The sequence below is a fragment of the Lissotriton vulgaris genome, chromosome 6, assembly GCF_964263255.1.
Source record: "Lissotriton vulgaris chromosome 6, aLisVul1.2, whole genome shotgun sequence".
Classification (NCBI taxonomy): Eukaryota; Metazoa; Chordata; class Amphibia; order Caudata; family Salamandridae; genus Lissotriton; species Lissotriton vulgaris.
This window is the reverse complement of record NC_141694.1, coordinates 1,002,668,709-1,002,684,222: the sequence shown is the minus strand read 5'-3', so window position 1 is coordinate 1,002,684,222 and position 15,514 is coordinate 1,002,668,709.

Below are 15,514 nucleotides of genomic sequence, written 5' to 3'. Positions count from 1 at the left end.
ACCCCGTTGTACGCGCCAGCGATGCCATTACAACATCATCAGGCATTATCCGTCACCAGTGAACAGGTAGGGATGTCCTTGCTGAGTAGAGCTGGAATCGACAAGCTGGGTGATGTGTTTGAAGAGGGCACATACTTAGGCCTTGACCAATTGACCTACATACAGAACCAGACTCCCATGTTTCGCTTCACGTACTATAGACTAACCAGAGCGTTGAGGGAACACTACCCGACCTTCCCTACAGAACCAGAGTGCTTGGCACCACTGCAACTACTGATCACTACACAGGACCTATCACATCTGGTGTCCAGATTGTATGCAGCAGCACAATCGGAGATAGCGCGACACACACTTAAGGCTAAAGAGCGGTGGGATGCGGTATTGGACACACCGTTAGCGGATGATGAATGGCATAGCACATGCGCACTAACGCAGATACTCACGCCTAATGGCAATTTGAGAATTATACACTTCAAGTTTGTTCACCAGGCCTACTACACTCCAGCGAAACTTCTTAAGGTTGGCTTACAGGAGGAAGACAGGTGCAAGAGATGCAACAAGGAGGGTGCGGACTTTGTGCATCTGGCATGGTCTTGCGCAAAGGTGGCGGAGTACTGGGGGGAGGTCACTTCCACACTAGCTGTTATGTTGGAGGAAGAGGTACAGTGCAAGCCTAAGGTCTGTCTCCTAGGTATCGTGCCCCAATTTAGAGCGTTGAAACGCAAGTTCTGTGCTATTGCTTTATTGTTAGCGAAAAGGCAGGTGGCGCAATGTTGGCACAGCCGTAAGGTACCGAAAACAGCAACGTGGCTCCATGACATGTCCATCTGTAGGGATAAACTGCAAACATATGAGGAGAACCTACCAGCGAAATCCAGGCCAAAAGACTTCTGGTGTTTTTTGACAGACTACCTTAACTCGTTGCAGGACAACGTGGAGGATTAGCTCATATTCTGTTACACTCTGAAAAGGTGATGTGTGGTGCACGAGCCGTGATCCGATGGCGGCTGATCATTGGGAGGGAACCAGAACCACTGTTGTACTTACTGACTCGGATGTGTGCAATGACAATGTAAGGTCTCAAGTTGGGTTATGTTGATGTTTTCTCTCTATAAAATGACAAAATGTGAGACTCATGTCAAACTGTCAGCTAAGAGTCCTACGGAGGGAGCAGAGGGCGGTTCTAACTAAAGTTTATACGCTATTCTTCGTAGCTACCTTGTTACTTCCTTGGATGACCATTACAACGTGGCGAGCCGGCCCTAGGGTTGAAGGCTCATGCTGTGTAATCTGCATTGTGTTAATAAAGGTCTTACGCAAAAAAAAAAAAAAAACCTTAGGAAACTCAAGGTCGCGTCTGTCTTTCTTGTAGGATGAGCACATTCTTGCAGGCGCCATGCCTGTACTCCCGTGCCCCAGAACGATAGGGAGGCACCTTTACTGACTTACCCCCGGAATAGTTTGATCTGAGTTTCGAATCAATCAATTGTGCCTTATATGGGTTTTCCTGTTGGCTTCACGAGAAGTGGTACTTTTCCATGTACGGGGTCTTCATGAGGTATGCCGAAAGTATATATGCACTGTTTTGAATGTAATCCAGTAGTCTCCTCTGCGCACCTATGAGGGTGAAGACGAGAGAGAGGCTCCCCTATATAGGGCGCTTTTGCAAAATAAACGATTGAACCTTCTCCATTGCCAATTGACTTATTCTTGGTAAATAAGGTATATGGGCTATTGGTAAGTATAGCTCTATGGTATATATATATTAGCACTTCAGTTGGCGACTCTGCCGGGACTCCGCAATAGGGTCGTCCCCTCCTATAAACAGGAGAAGAGGGACAGGGAGGGGTTCTGGTCGAGTGGGTGGATTGAAAAAGGATCCTTATTGAGAAACCAGTTTGTGGTAGAAAAAGGAAATTCCACTCTCGAGTCCAGTGACCTTCTCAGCTGCTAAATAACCCTTCGCCGGAGTCCTTCGGGCTTAACCCGGAACAGCTGACCGTGTTGGTCTATAAAGGAGTCGGCAGTGGAGAACACGCAATCAGACCTGAGTGCACCAGGTGAGTGAATTGTATTGTTTGTCTTTTTGACGTCTTTGGAACAAGTACTTTGGAGAAGTGGCTTATTGAAACAGTTAACTGTATTTGGAATTTGGTGGTTAGTGAACCACATGGAATTGGGGGTCTGACGTGGCAGTGAAGTGACTGCACAGGCAGATGCCTCACAGACTTGTTTGATGATTATTTGGGACAACATTGTACGCCTTAGTGTTGCACAGGGGGTGCTCACTCGGCCGGATCCTCTTCGGAAAAGCCCTAGGAGCAACTGGGCAAGCTTGTGGTCTGGAGCTACGTGCCCAGTCGTCCCGGCCCAACCAGCACAGGACTATGGGATGATCTGTAAGATGGTTCGTGGTTCGCCTGTCTGATGATCCCAGGGCAGTCTTTGGACTGTCTCTTTTGTAAATCTGTGTGGTCTGGAATCCGGCGTGATCAATTCCCCGAACAGGAGTCGACGGGCTCTGTTCGATTTGGAAGACATGTCATTTTGTATTTTGGAAATCATTACCTTGTATTAAGAACCGTGACTGAATTGCGTTTATCGATCGAAATTATGAAGTTTATGTATGAGTAGTGAGTGAGACTGTATGATTTAGGAGCGAATGAGTATGAAAGAAACAGAGCGTTCATATGAGTAAGTCCAATTGAAACGGTATGAGTTATTGAATTTGTAAACATGTTGTGTTTTAATAAATGGTGTTTTGGATGTTGCTGTCGCTGGAGTGGACGTCTGGAAGAAAGACAGCCTGCTCCTCCGGAAGGCAGCCCCAGTTTTGATACGTACGTGAAACATGGTATCCCTCCCATTTTGTTTAATACACTTTGGAACAAGTATACCAAAGATAATTCGGAACTACAATGGCCTTTAACGGGGTCTTTTGATGAAAGGAAAATTACTTATTTACAAAACAAATTGTTTATGAAGAAGAGCCGTCAAACTATGTTCGATTCCTTGAACCTATGGTTAAAGGAGGCGAAACGGCGGCGAATAAGGGAAGAAAAATTGGGAAAAATTAAAGCAGGACAGACTGTTACCCAAAAAGCAGTAGCGTATGAAAAAGAAAAGGTAGAAAAAAATATTGAACAAATGGATAGACAATTTCGATTACAAACAGATAAGAGTTATATGACACAAACTGAGGCAGAAGATGATATAGAGGAATTATTAGAAGCCTGTCCGCCACCTCCATATGCCCCTCAAGGTTTATATCCTGCGGTGCCAATAGCTAGAATGGGGATGGGTGGAGCCCCATCTCCTGCAGCGGTGCCCTCAGTCGCTACCTCACCAGTAGCCGTGCACCCTCCGGCTCGGTTGTTTCCTTTTCCTACCGTTCGTCCAACTACCTCTGATTTGATTGCTGCTCCCCCCTTGCCCCAGGTAGTTTTAACAACCCCAGCCGTAGGACCAGAGGTCTCCCTTATGGGAATGACCACTGCCTCCTCAGATGTTACGCCGCGATGCCCCGTGGGGGGTTTGGAAGGCCGACGAGTTTTTACTCGTTCATCCTTAGGATCCGAAGAAAAACGAACTATTGTGATTCAGGCATCCCAATTGATGCGGAATCCGATTTATACTTTAGAAGATATTTGGAGTACTATGAAAGATCTTGAACCAGTTGCGCAACAATTGGCATTAGAACACATGGCAATCCGATTAATTTCCTTATGGTAACAGTGTTTTGAAGAAGGGCTGCCTCTCCAGATACTATTGGATATCAGGGATCGAGCATTTAAGTTTGAATTAACAGTCGAAGAAGTATTTTGGAATGTCGAGACACTGATACATTATCGGGAGCGCACATAGGAAATGTCCAGACTGGGGGGCACAACATCCTATGAGAGAAGTGCACCCACTCTTCCATCCTGAGATTCCCGAGGTAAAAGATGTTGGTGGAGCAGTGATTAGAAATCGTGTAGACTTGCGATTCCAAGAACAATGGGTTTATACCCCTTGGAAGCGAAGTGAGGTTCTTACATTATAAGCCCAACTTCCTGACCCACGTAAAAATCCTACAGCCTATTATAAAGAATTAACCGAAGCTGCAAACTCGGCCGTCATGACTTTAGCTGATATTGAGTTATTTTTCGGCCTCTTGATCCCAGTAGATATATGGAGACAGGTACATGACTCAGATCATGCTGCAGAACTTGGAGGGACCTGGGATCAGATTAAAGTTTGGGATAAAGATCGGAAGCCGGGTGATAAACCTAAAGATGAGATTTTAGCTATACCCGCCCATATTATAACATACATGCAAACTCTTATTCCCCCACGAAAAGTGGATTGTGATAAATTAACGGCTTGTAAATAGAAAAAGGATGAAAGTGTGTCCGATTTCTTCACCCGGTTTGAGAAGGTATTTATTGATTTTAGTGGACAAGACTTGTCCACAGAAGGTGGCATACGATTATTTGTGAAAAGATTTGTCACTAATTTGTTGCCTGAAATAATGACACGATTACAGGCGGCTGAAAGTACATGGGCCACTTCGGCCCCTTCAGTTATTCTTAGCATGGCCCAGTATTATGAACATCGGGAAAATGAGAGCAAGGACAAGTCTGATAAAAAGGTTAAAGAGTTAAAAACCAGAGTGCTGCTGCAACAGGTTTGTAGAGTACAAAATTCTGGAAGGGGAGGAAGAGGTTCATTTCCAAGAAGGGCAATGATGGGTCGGGGAGGAGGAGCGGGTCCGGCTCCTGATATAGGGATAAATCAGTGTTACAATTGTAGACAGAGGGACACTGTCGAGCTCAGAGTCCATTATTATGGATGGTGGCGCTAGAGAGCAGCTAGAGAGCAGCGAGCAAGCAGACAGCAGAACGGTGCTACAGTGATGGTGTGGAGCGAGAGCAGTCTGCGAACGGTCCGGGACCCGGGACCTGGGACCCATAGTTAAACCCCAGTTGCAGCCGCCGCCGCCGCCGCCGCTGTGAGCAGGGCAGCAGAAATCCATAGCGGCGGCTTTCAAGCGACGTGTGACGAGGGACACGTCACCCGCACCCACAGCGGTCTTGAGCCGAGAGCCGGCAGCCGGCACCGGAGGCGAGTGACGACACTGGAGTGGCACCGGAGGCGAGAGGCGAGTGGCAAGCTCGAGACCTGCTCCCGCTGCGGCAGAGAACCGGTGAGAGCCACGGTGGGTGCTGCGGGGGGGGCGCATTGACTCCCTGAGCAGTGCTGCGTGTGTGTTAGCAGAGCGCCGCCGCAGCGGATTGGGAAAAGCCGTCAGGGAACAGTGCTCACCGCCAACGCCCACCAGACAACACAAGCTGCAACTCGGAGTTCTCAAAGGTCCTCCCCTAGTTGCATGAGGGGCCAGGGATCAGTTGGCGAAAGTGGGTGAAAGTGGGGACTGAAGCAGTGGCTGAGCAAGGTGTTTGAGGACCAGCATAAGGACCAGCATAAGGAAGAGGAGGTGCAGAGATCAGCCAAGCCTTGCCCAGCCCAGCCACGCTTGCTGCACTGCGCCTCCTGCAGCCAAAAGACCACAAACAACAAATAACTACACTAATAAAACCAACTAACTAACCAACCAACCAACTAACTAAAAAAATAAAAAATAAAAAAATAAAATAAACTAACAGCGGTTTACCTGCTGACGCCAGCTCGAGCTCCATTGCACACCCAGGTCAAACAGGTCAAACAGCCCCACAACAGCCATAATAGCCGTTATAACGTAAGAGAGAGCTTGTTGTCGGAGACTGGCCGTGTTCCACTAACGTCTAACGCCTTACACCGCAGTTCAAACCTGCACATAGTTCCAGAAATCAGAAGCTATAACTTTGATAAAAATAAAAATAAAAATTGCTGCTGTAATAAAGCTGTGACAAATACTATTGGTGTTGGGCCGAGAGAAACAAGAAGATCCCTATCCCAAAGCCCCTGGGGACAATCAGATCAGGTAAGGTGAGAAAGTACACAGCACCCAAAAAAAGGAAAGCGACCCTACCTGACGCTGCAGAGGTCTCGGTCAATGCCAGCCACATTTTAAACACACAAAAACCGCTAAGCATACGGGACTTCTTCAAAAAAACGTCATCCAAGTTCCTGGAATTACCCCAACAAAGAATACAGTTTTCGGAGGCACTAACCACCACTCCTCTGGTGCAACCAGGCTCGATTAACCTGGCCCAATCCGAGTCGCATAACTTGGCCCCAGCGCACCATCGGGCACCTGACACAATGAGGGCAATCGAGCCACCAGAGGTTTTCATATTTGGGTCCTCCTGTAACGCCCAAAATAGCAAAAACTTTCAACTTAACCACCTCTCATTTGACAAGCTTTCAGTGTCTCCAGTAGAGGACTGCCTACCCTCTCAAGCGCCACAAACCCAACTGGAGAACCCCATGTGCCCAACTGAGGACCAAACAATCCCACCCCTACCCACGGCAATTCATGCAGCGGCCACGACCACGCCTCTTGTGGCCTCCCTTCATCAAACAACGACGGCATTAATTCATAGGCAAGCCAGCCCCGAGTACTCCAATAGCAGCCAACAGTCCCCACCCTCACAAACAACAATCTTCACAACAGCACCAACAGCACCACTAGCTTTGAGCTCCCCGTACATGATCTTCTCGCCACCTGGACACACAAAGGACACACAGAAAAGCCACCCAGCATTGCCTGCTCAGAATGATCAGTTTATGACGGACCTGTCTCTTTTTTCAAGACGTCTGAGAATTCACCCAGGCCCAGCTCAAGCCCAAACGAAAAACAAAACACTGAAGAAAACATCAGGACCAGCGCTTGGCCACAACTTTTACAAACCCTGCAGCAAACAGTTAATGCACTCAATTACCACTGAATAAAACTTGAGGGGCAGGTCGACCTATTAAATACTCTGGCCCTATTCACGTCTGGGATCGACAGTAAATCGGATAAACTCAATGCCCTAATCTTACGGGCGCAAGCCTCTACGAACCTCGCCGAATCAACCTGCTGCTGTTCCCCAATTATAGATTCTCTTTCTCTACTCCCAGAATGCCTAACTACAGTCATAAGGGAAGTAAAGTTGTTGAGAGGAGGAAACGTTCCCACCAAACCGTCATCCCCCTCACAGCAAGATCACTCTAAACCAATTGAACCTCTTGCCAAGCAGAACATAAACCTAAAAGAAGGCGAGGCTCCAAACACAGGAACAACCACTGGCCAATTGAAGCTGAACGGTCACACTCAGGGCACCCACTCAAACTCAAATCCAACGGCAGAAAACGGCCCGTTATCGCCACCAACCGGACCCACTACTAGGCAAGATCACCTCGAGCCTGTGCAAATAAACAGCCCCATTTCTCAAAGTGACCCAACAGCGGTGGCCCATCGGGGGCCAGTTCTACCATGCAGCAAAAGAGAGCGCAAACGCCAGCGCAAAGCCAGAAATAAACTAAGGACAAACACCAACATTGTCCACCAGGAACTCTTCCCCATCTTCAAAAAAGCTGAAAACAAAAGATCCCCCGTCATAAACAGTGTCGCAGTGCAAACAACCACCCTTCTTAAGGGTGAGCGCAGACACGGCAAGTGCAATAGGGCCCAGGACGACACCAGAGACGACATCAGAAAACTCCAGCCCATCGATGGCCCTAACTTCCCCGGGAAAAGAGAACGCAAAGCCAAGAATCAACTACTCCAAAACTATTTGCAACGACCACAAAGCTGTGACTAGTCAAAATTCACACTTGACAAGGGCTCCACAACGACTGTCACAACAGTTATATGAAACCAATCCAGACAGGACAGTCGAAAATCCCAAGATTAAGCCCACAGGTGTCCCAGAGTCAACCAATACTGTTCCATCTTGCCATCAGATTCTACTGGCCCCTGAATATAAATCTAAAGGTCGGCATGACATTCTTAACAGATCTAACCTAGTAAAATTAGCAGAAGGAATACCGAGTCTGGCCGAACTGGCCTCGAACAATATCGAATCCATCGAATTCCTCCCCCCTCTGAGGCCACCGTGGGGACTTTCTCATCGCCCAGCTGGGCAGGAGCCTTTCTCGAACAGAAGCCGACACTGCGGAACTGGGGAATTAGAGTGTATCCCTATTCCATCCCCGGGTATCCCACCTCCCTGTTAACAAGGCCGACTTCACCCAGCTATCCGCCAACATCTAAAACAACAGGAGGCGCAAGAACCTACTTGGTCTTAAAAAACGCTTCAGGGGCCGACGTCAAACCAAAAGGGCCCGAAAAAGTTGGGGTCAACGAAGAAGCTAATTACAACTGGGGGTGGTTGCCAGCAATCCTGTCATCAAAATATTCAAACTGACCGCCAGCGGGGGAAATACTTGCAAAAACACACAATTCCGCCAGAAAACCCCTTACAGCGGCAGATACATGGCACAAAAGATACATCAAACAGGGACAGTCTCCATTCTCACTGTGCTCATGGAATATCAGTGGACTTCAACAAAAAACTTTAAATGAAGACACTATGGCTTTTCTGTGCAAACATACAGCAATCGCCCTACAGGAAACTTGGGCGACAGAGGCCTGTCCCATAGAAGGATACATCGAGTTCTGGAAACCAGCTCTCAGGGACAATCGATTTGGCCACCCCAAAGGTGGCCTTTCCACATACATCACAAATAATCTAAAAGGCGCTCTCAACCAAATCTCCCTCAAAGAAGACTGGTTACTTGGGGTCAAAATCAATCCCTCTGGGAGGCAGCGTTCAATTCTCCTTGTCAATGTGTATATCAACCCCTGCACCCGCACAAAAAAAGACCACCTGGTCCGACTGTGCGAAATCATGAATGACATGGCTACCGAGTATCCTAATTCGGACCGCATCTTTACCGGAGATTTCAACACAAATCTATTCCAGGGGATTGCAGCAGACACGGAAGGGCCGGACATGACTAATAATATTGAGGCTTTGACTCAATCCAAACCCTCGAAGCAAGCCCCAAACATATTAGGTGAGCTCTCCGTGACTAGATTCTATAATGCAGGCTACCTAGTAGTGAACGGAAGGACAACAAGCGATTCACCCCCAAACTGGACCTGGTCGAACGGAAGAAAAAAATCTTACTTAGACTTCACTATCTGCAATTTTGAACTACTGTTCAAATTGAACTGTTTTTGCATCCACCCACGGCCCGAAAGCGACCACAGGCCCCAGGTCATCACTCTCACCGCAAACTCGGAACTTCATAAAGCGGCTCCCTCAACTTACAAGGGAATTCATACAGAAAACCTCAAGCGCCTTAAATGGAATGAAACCAACAGTCAGAGTGTTCTAAAAGCAAGCAAGGACCACATAACAGGCAGTCTTGACAAAGCAGCCAACCCGATATGGAAATGGTCACAGTTGTGCCTCCACCTGATCAACTCATATCCCGCGATAGCTCAGAGCTTAAATAGTTTGCCTCCAGTAGGGGCTGCGACCTCAGCCGCTATTAAACCACTAAAGAGAGCAAGGAACACTGCACTGAGGTTGATTTTAAAATTTCCTCGGAACAGCGCCTTCCTGGCCTCATATCATCATGCCCAAAAAGCATTCAGGAGGGCAGTCTCTCAAGAGAAACAGGCTCAGGAAAACCAATACTGGATAAAATTGGTGTGGGAAAGTAAGCAAAAAAACACAAGGAAATTCTGGTCCCTTGTTAACCGCACCCACCTAAACCTGACAAACTCTGGCTCTGCAAATATCCAGGAAGCAGAATGGGCAACATATCTAACAGCTCACTTCAAGGCACAAGATAACCATGACAGTTCCAGACCACCCATGGGACGCGGGACTGCAGATGACGAATCGCTGAACACCTCTTTGGATACAAATCAGGGACCAACCCCTATATATGCACTAACAGAGGAACGAGTCACCAAAGCAGTGACACAAGGGAGACAAGATGGAGCTCCAGGCCCTAATGGCCTGCCACAAAGACTTTTTAAATCGGACATTCCTTTTTGGTCCATGGTGCTATTGAATCTTTTTAATTACACCTTGCGAACATTGACAATCCCGGACTCATGGCGGGGCGCAATAATTCATCCCATCTACAAATCTGGCTCACGAGCTATGCCCAACAACTATAGATCAATTGCCCTACTGGACATAGAGGCAAAACATTTTGCAGGACTCATTCTGGAGGATCTAAGGCAATGGGCAAAGGACCACGATCTGATTCCTCTAAACCAGACAGGGTTCGTTGCCAATTCAGGAACTATGATAAATTTACTGGCAGTTTCCACCATAATTGACAAAGCTTTATCAACAAACAGGATGGTCTTCTGCTGCTTTGTCGATTTTAAAGCAGCGTTCAATAGAGTGCCCAGGGCGTCCCTTTGGAAAAAACTGACCCAGTGGGGCATTCCAAATGAAATATTGAACCCAATTATTCAACTCTACTCTGACACATGGGTCCGAGTGAAGCTAGGGTCCGGCTCGCATCTCTCGCGGAAAATCATGACCTCACGCGGTGTCAAACAGGGATGCGTGCTGGCCCCTCTCCTCTTTAACCTATTTATAGCCGACCTGTCAAGCACTCTAGACAAGGTAAATAGCCATCCACCCAAAATAGGTGGTGCGGCACTATGTAATCTTTTATACGCCGACAATTTGGCCTTGTTCAGCCTTACCAGAGTAGGGTTACAAAGGCTTCTTGCTGAACTATCACAATACACATCTGACAATCAGCTAGAAATCAACATGGAGAAAACCTTGATAGTCCCATTTGGCAAGAAACATCCCAGCGGCGGCGGTTGGTCAATCAATAATACAAGTCTTTCGATTGGCCAGTCATATAAATATTTAGGCGTCCACTTGGACGCACGGGGCAGCTTCTCAAAGCAAAGTAGTGTGATCGCAGCTAAAACTACGGCCTTAGTGGTATCCTTAGCCAAGTTATTGAAGAAACTTTCAGGCCCAACCTCTGCCCCTTTACTAGAAGTCCTTAGAGCAAAAATAGGGCCAACACTTTCTTATGGCATAGAGATCTTCAAAGGCAAAAGGAATACTGTTCTCAACAAATATACAACTAAAATCTATAGGAAGGTACTTCATTTACCGAGCGTTGCCTCCCCTGCTCAGATCAGACTAGAGCTGGGACTAACCAACTATGAAGCCTCTAACGTCGGTACTTACCTTAAGCTATGTCATAAATTAAGACAGGCCGAACCAGGCACGCTAGAATCCCTAATATGGAAAGAAATAAACAAGACTAATCCAGGGGGAACATTTGGGCGCCTTCTGAACAATTACATTCATCAAATGTCAGCTGCCGATCTTTGGGCCCTCAACCCCAGCCAGACTGTCTTTAAAACCATAATCAAAAAATGCGTCAGACTGAAATCTCTGGCTTCAGACAAAGCTCTTGTCACGAAACGCAGTCACTCCTGGGCGATAGTTAATTCCTACAAACGATTGACCCCTGCGGCCTACCTCTCTACGACATTTGCACTTTATCTAAAGCGCTGTTTGATTGCCCTAAGATTGGGAGATTGGCGCTTTCTTCAAAATCTTCCCACCTGGCGTCGCAAGAAGGAAGACACAACATGCAGAGGATGCGGGTCAGCAACAGAAACAATCTTGCACGTGCTCTGCACCTGCCCCTCATTCAATCTCCAGCGCCGATACCTGCTCAAGCCAGAATGGAACAGGCTCGGTATTCGGACCTGCAGGCACGCCATCATCGCTGCTCTGTCTCCAGATAATATTGTTTTAAATATAAACCTGTCCAAATTTATTCAGTATGCTTATCGCAATTTAGATAAAATGGACATTGCTGAGGCCATATAGCTGATTGCTAAGACGGAACCTGCACTTTAATAGACCTTGCAATAACGGGGAGAGTTAATTTACAAATTGAAAGGTTTTTAACTAACACACTTACGGTCATATTTTATTCTTTTATCATCTTTTATTCATAAAACAGTACACAATGTGATTTGTGCAATCTTTTAAAGATATGTTTTTATATCTAAATAAAGAATTACTTACTATATGGACGAGGCGCTTTTAACAGAGGAAGAGGAAGAGGACGAGGACGAGGTGGTAGTGATCGGAATAATATGAGACACGGGACATGTCCGTTGGTGAGTCAGGAAGGAGCTATTTTGATGATCCTCAAGGGAGACAATACTACAATGAGGATTATCGGGAGGATGGATATGATGGAAATGGTTACGCATGAGACAGCCACGGTCAGAGCAGGGGCCACATATCAGTACCAGTTGACCAACAGGGGCCTTATGTAAAGGGGCAATTGATGGGGACATCTGAGAAGTTTTTGTTGGATACTGGAGCAATGAATAGTTCTGTTGCTCATTCACTGGTCCCAGGGGCTGCTCTGTCTGGGCAAAATAACGTATCAGTGGGTTTCTCAGGAATCCCAGTTGTAAGCCCCGTTTCTAAGCCACTTCCATTTACTATCGGCCCAATTACTGTGGACTCTCCATTTTTGCTTACTTCCAGTTGTGGCGAGAATCTGTTGGGATTGGATATATTGAAGAAATTGCATGCTTGTATTTATTGTTCTCCTGATGGGGTTTATTTAACCATGCAGCCTCCTACTAAATGCACGTCTCAATGTTTTGTCAAAAATGAACATCTTACTTCCACCTGAATTTTCCTAAATTCCCCAGACCCTTTGGGCAACAGGGGACACGGATGTGGGATTGTTAAAAATACCCCCTGTATCAATTACCTTAAAACCGAATGCACATTTGCCACGTATCCAGCAATATCGAATTTCGCCAGAGGGCGAACAGGCCTTATTACAGATCATTCGTGACTTGATTAAGAAAGGAGTGGTAGTGGAAACAGCTGCTAATGTCTGTAATAGCCCCATTGTACCGATTTTGAAAAAAGGCCCCACTGGATGGTGACCCTGATTATAAAAATACGTGTCGTTTTGTGATTGACTTAAGAGAGGTTAATAAAATAGTAATTCCCCAATATCCTGTGGTTCCGGATATCACTGCAATCCTTACTATGATTCCCCCTACTGCCCAGTATTTCTCAGTGATAGATTTGAAGGATGCTTTCTTTAGCATTCCAATCCACCCTGACAGCCGTCATATTTTTGGATTCTCGTTATCTGGCTGCAGTTTTAGATTTTGTCGTGCTCCTCAAGGCTCTACAGAAAGTCCTAGTATTTATAGACAAGCACTAAAATCAGTACTAGATGAATTAGTCGTACCCCCTGGTAATGTTCTCATCCAATATGTGGATGACATCCTGGTAGCATCAGACACGGCAGAAGGTTGCAAAGAGGCCACTGTCAAACTATTGACTCATTTAGCGGCTAATGGTAATAAAGTATCTTTATCCAAATTTCAGTATTGTTGACAGGAAGTGACCTACCTGGGTCATTTACTGTCAAAAGCGGGTAGAAGACTAACTCCTGAACGAATACCTGTTATTTCTAACATGTCTGTGCCCCGTACTCAACGTGATGTTCGTGCTTTTCTTGGCATAGCCTCTTACTGTCGCCAATGGATTCCTAATTTTTCTCTTCTTGCAAAACCCTTGTTGCATTTGTCTACCAAAGATGTGCATGAACTCTTGCCCTGGATGGATGAATGTCAGGACGCTTTTGATTCTTTGAAATCTACTCTTTGCTGCTCTTTGCTGCTCTTGGGTACTCCGGATTACCGAAAGCCTTTTGTACTCTACGTACATGAGGTGGACGGTTGTTCACTTTCAGTGCTAACACAGGGTTTTGGCGGAAAGCAACAACCTTGCGCATATTTTTCGGCAGTATTGGATAATCTTGCCAGAGCCCTTCCTAGCTGCCTAAGGGCTACTGCTGCTGTGGTGGTGGCCATTAGACAGTCGGAGGGGATTGTGTTGAATGCTGACCTCACAGTGATAGTACCTCATGCTGTGGATATATTATTGAATCAAACAAAAACCCAGCACCTCACGAGTGCGCGATTGACTGGTTACGAATTAACTCTATTTGCACCCCACATTACTATTAAACGATGTGCCACTCTGAATCCAGCCACGTTACTACCCCTCCCTTCGAGTGACCAAAAGGACGATGTCCATGATTGTATATTTCGGGCCGAAGAAGAAACAAAGGGACGAGTAGACCGCACTGACACCCCTTTATCTGAACCCTAAGGGGAGTTGTATGTGGATGGCTCATGTTTAAATTACCAGATGGCACGACAACAGCTGCATATGCTATGACTACCCTTAGAACTGTAGTGGAGACCGCTCAGGTTTCCCAGCACTCAGCGCAAGCAGCTGAACTAATAGCATTATTAAGAGCTTGTGAACTGAGTGAAGGTTTAAGAGTAAATATTTTTACAGACAGCCAGTACGCCTTTGGCGTAGCCCATAGCTTTGGGTGGCTGTGGAGGGAACGAGGATTTCTTACCTCCCATGGTCAGAGGATACAACATGGCCCTTTGATTGAAAGATTGTTGAATGCCTTAACCTTACCAGAGAAGGTGGCCATTATCAAGTGTAGCGCCCAAAAGAAAATTATTGATACTACAGGGGAGGGAAATTCCTTTGCCGATCAGGTAGCGAAGGACACAGCGCAAACTAAAATGCCTGCTATGTTCCCCAGTGTATCAGCAAGGTGGGTGGCGGACACAACATTGTTCGACAATACTATTGAAAGTGTTAGAGAACTACAGAAAGAAGCTACCCCTGATGAAATAATAAAATGGGAACAGAAAATAGGGAAGTTGGATAAAAACAATTGTTGGATTGACTTGACTGAAAAACAACAATGGCTTTTGCCCAATGCATTGGTGTATGCAGTAGTTGTGATGGCTCATGGTCCCGCTCACATTGGTGCAAAAGGCATTTGTGCATTATTAGACCCTGTATGGAATAACCCGAATATTTCGAAAACTACTGCCCATGTGCTTAAATACTGCATGGTCTGTTTGCAGTATAATCCAGGAGGGAGGGAGACAGTCCTTAGTGGGAATTTTGCGCTTCCTTCTTTACTGTTTGAAGTAATACAAATGGATTATATTCAACTCCAAAGGGTGAATAAACTCAAGTACGTGCTAGTGGTGGTATGTGCTTTTAGTAAATGGGTTGAAGCATATCCTACCAAAGATAACACCGCTATGGCCACTGCAAAAGCCCTAATCAAAGAGTTTCTGCCCCTGTTCGGTTTGCCTCGAGTCATTTGGACGGACAACGGGGTACATTTTAATGCAGACCTTGTCAAATATATTTGTAATAGTCTACAGATAAAACAGAAATTTCAGCAGCATGACATCCGCAGTCTGCGGGGCTGGTTGAGAAATATAATGGTACACTGAAGTTAAAGATGGCAAAGATTCAAGAAAGCACAGGCTTGAGCTGGCCTTATGCTTTGCCCCTAGCGTTAATGTCATTAAGAGTAACCCCCCATTCACGAGCCGGGCTGTCACCTTATGAGGTCGTTTTTGGTCGACCAGCTAATGTGTGGGTTGTCCCGAGACCTAGGTCCTTCCGTGATATTGATTACCCTATGATGACAGATTACCTGT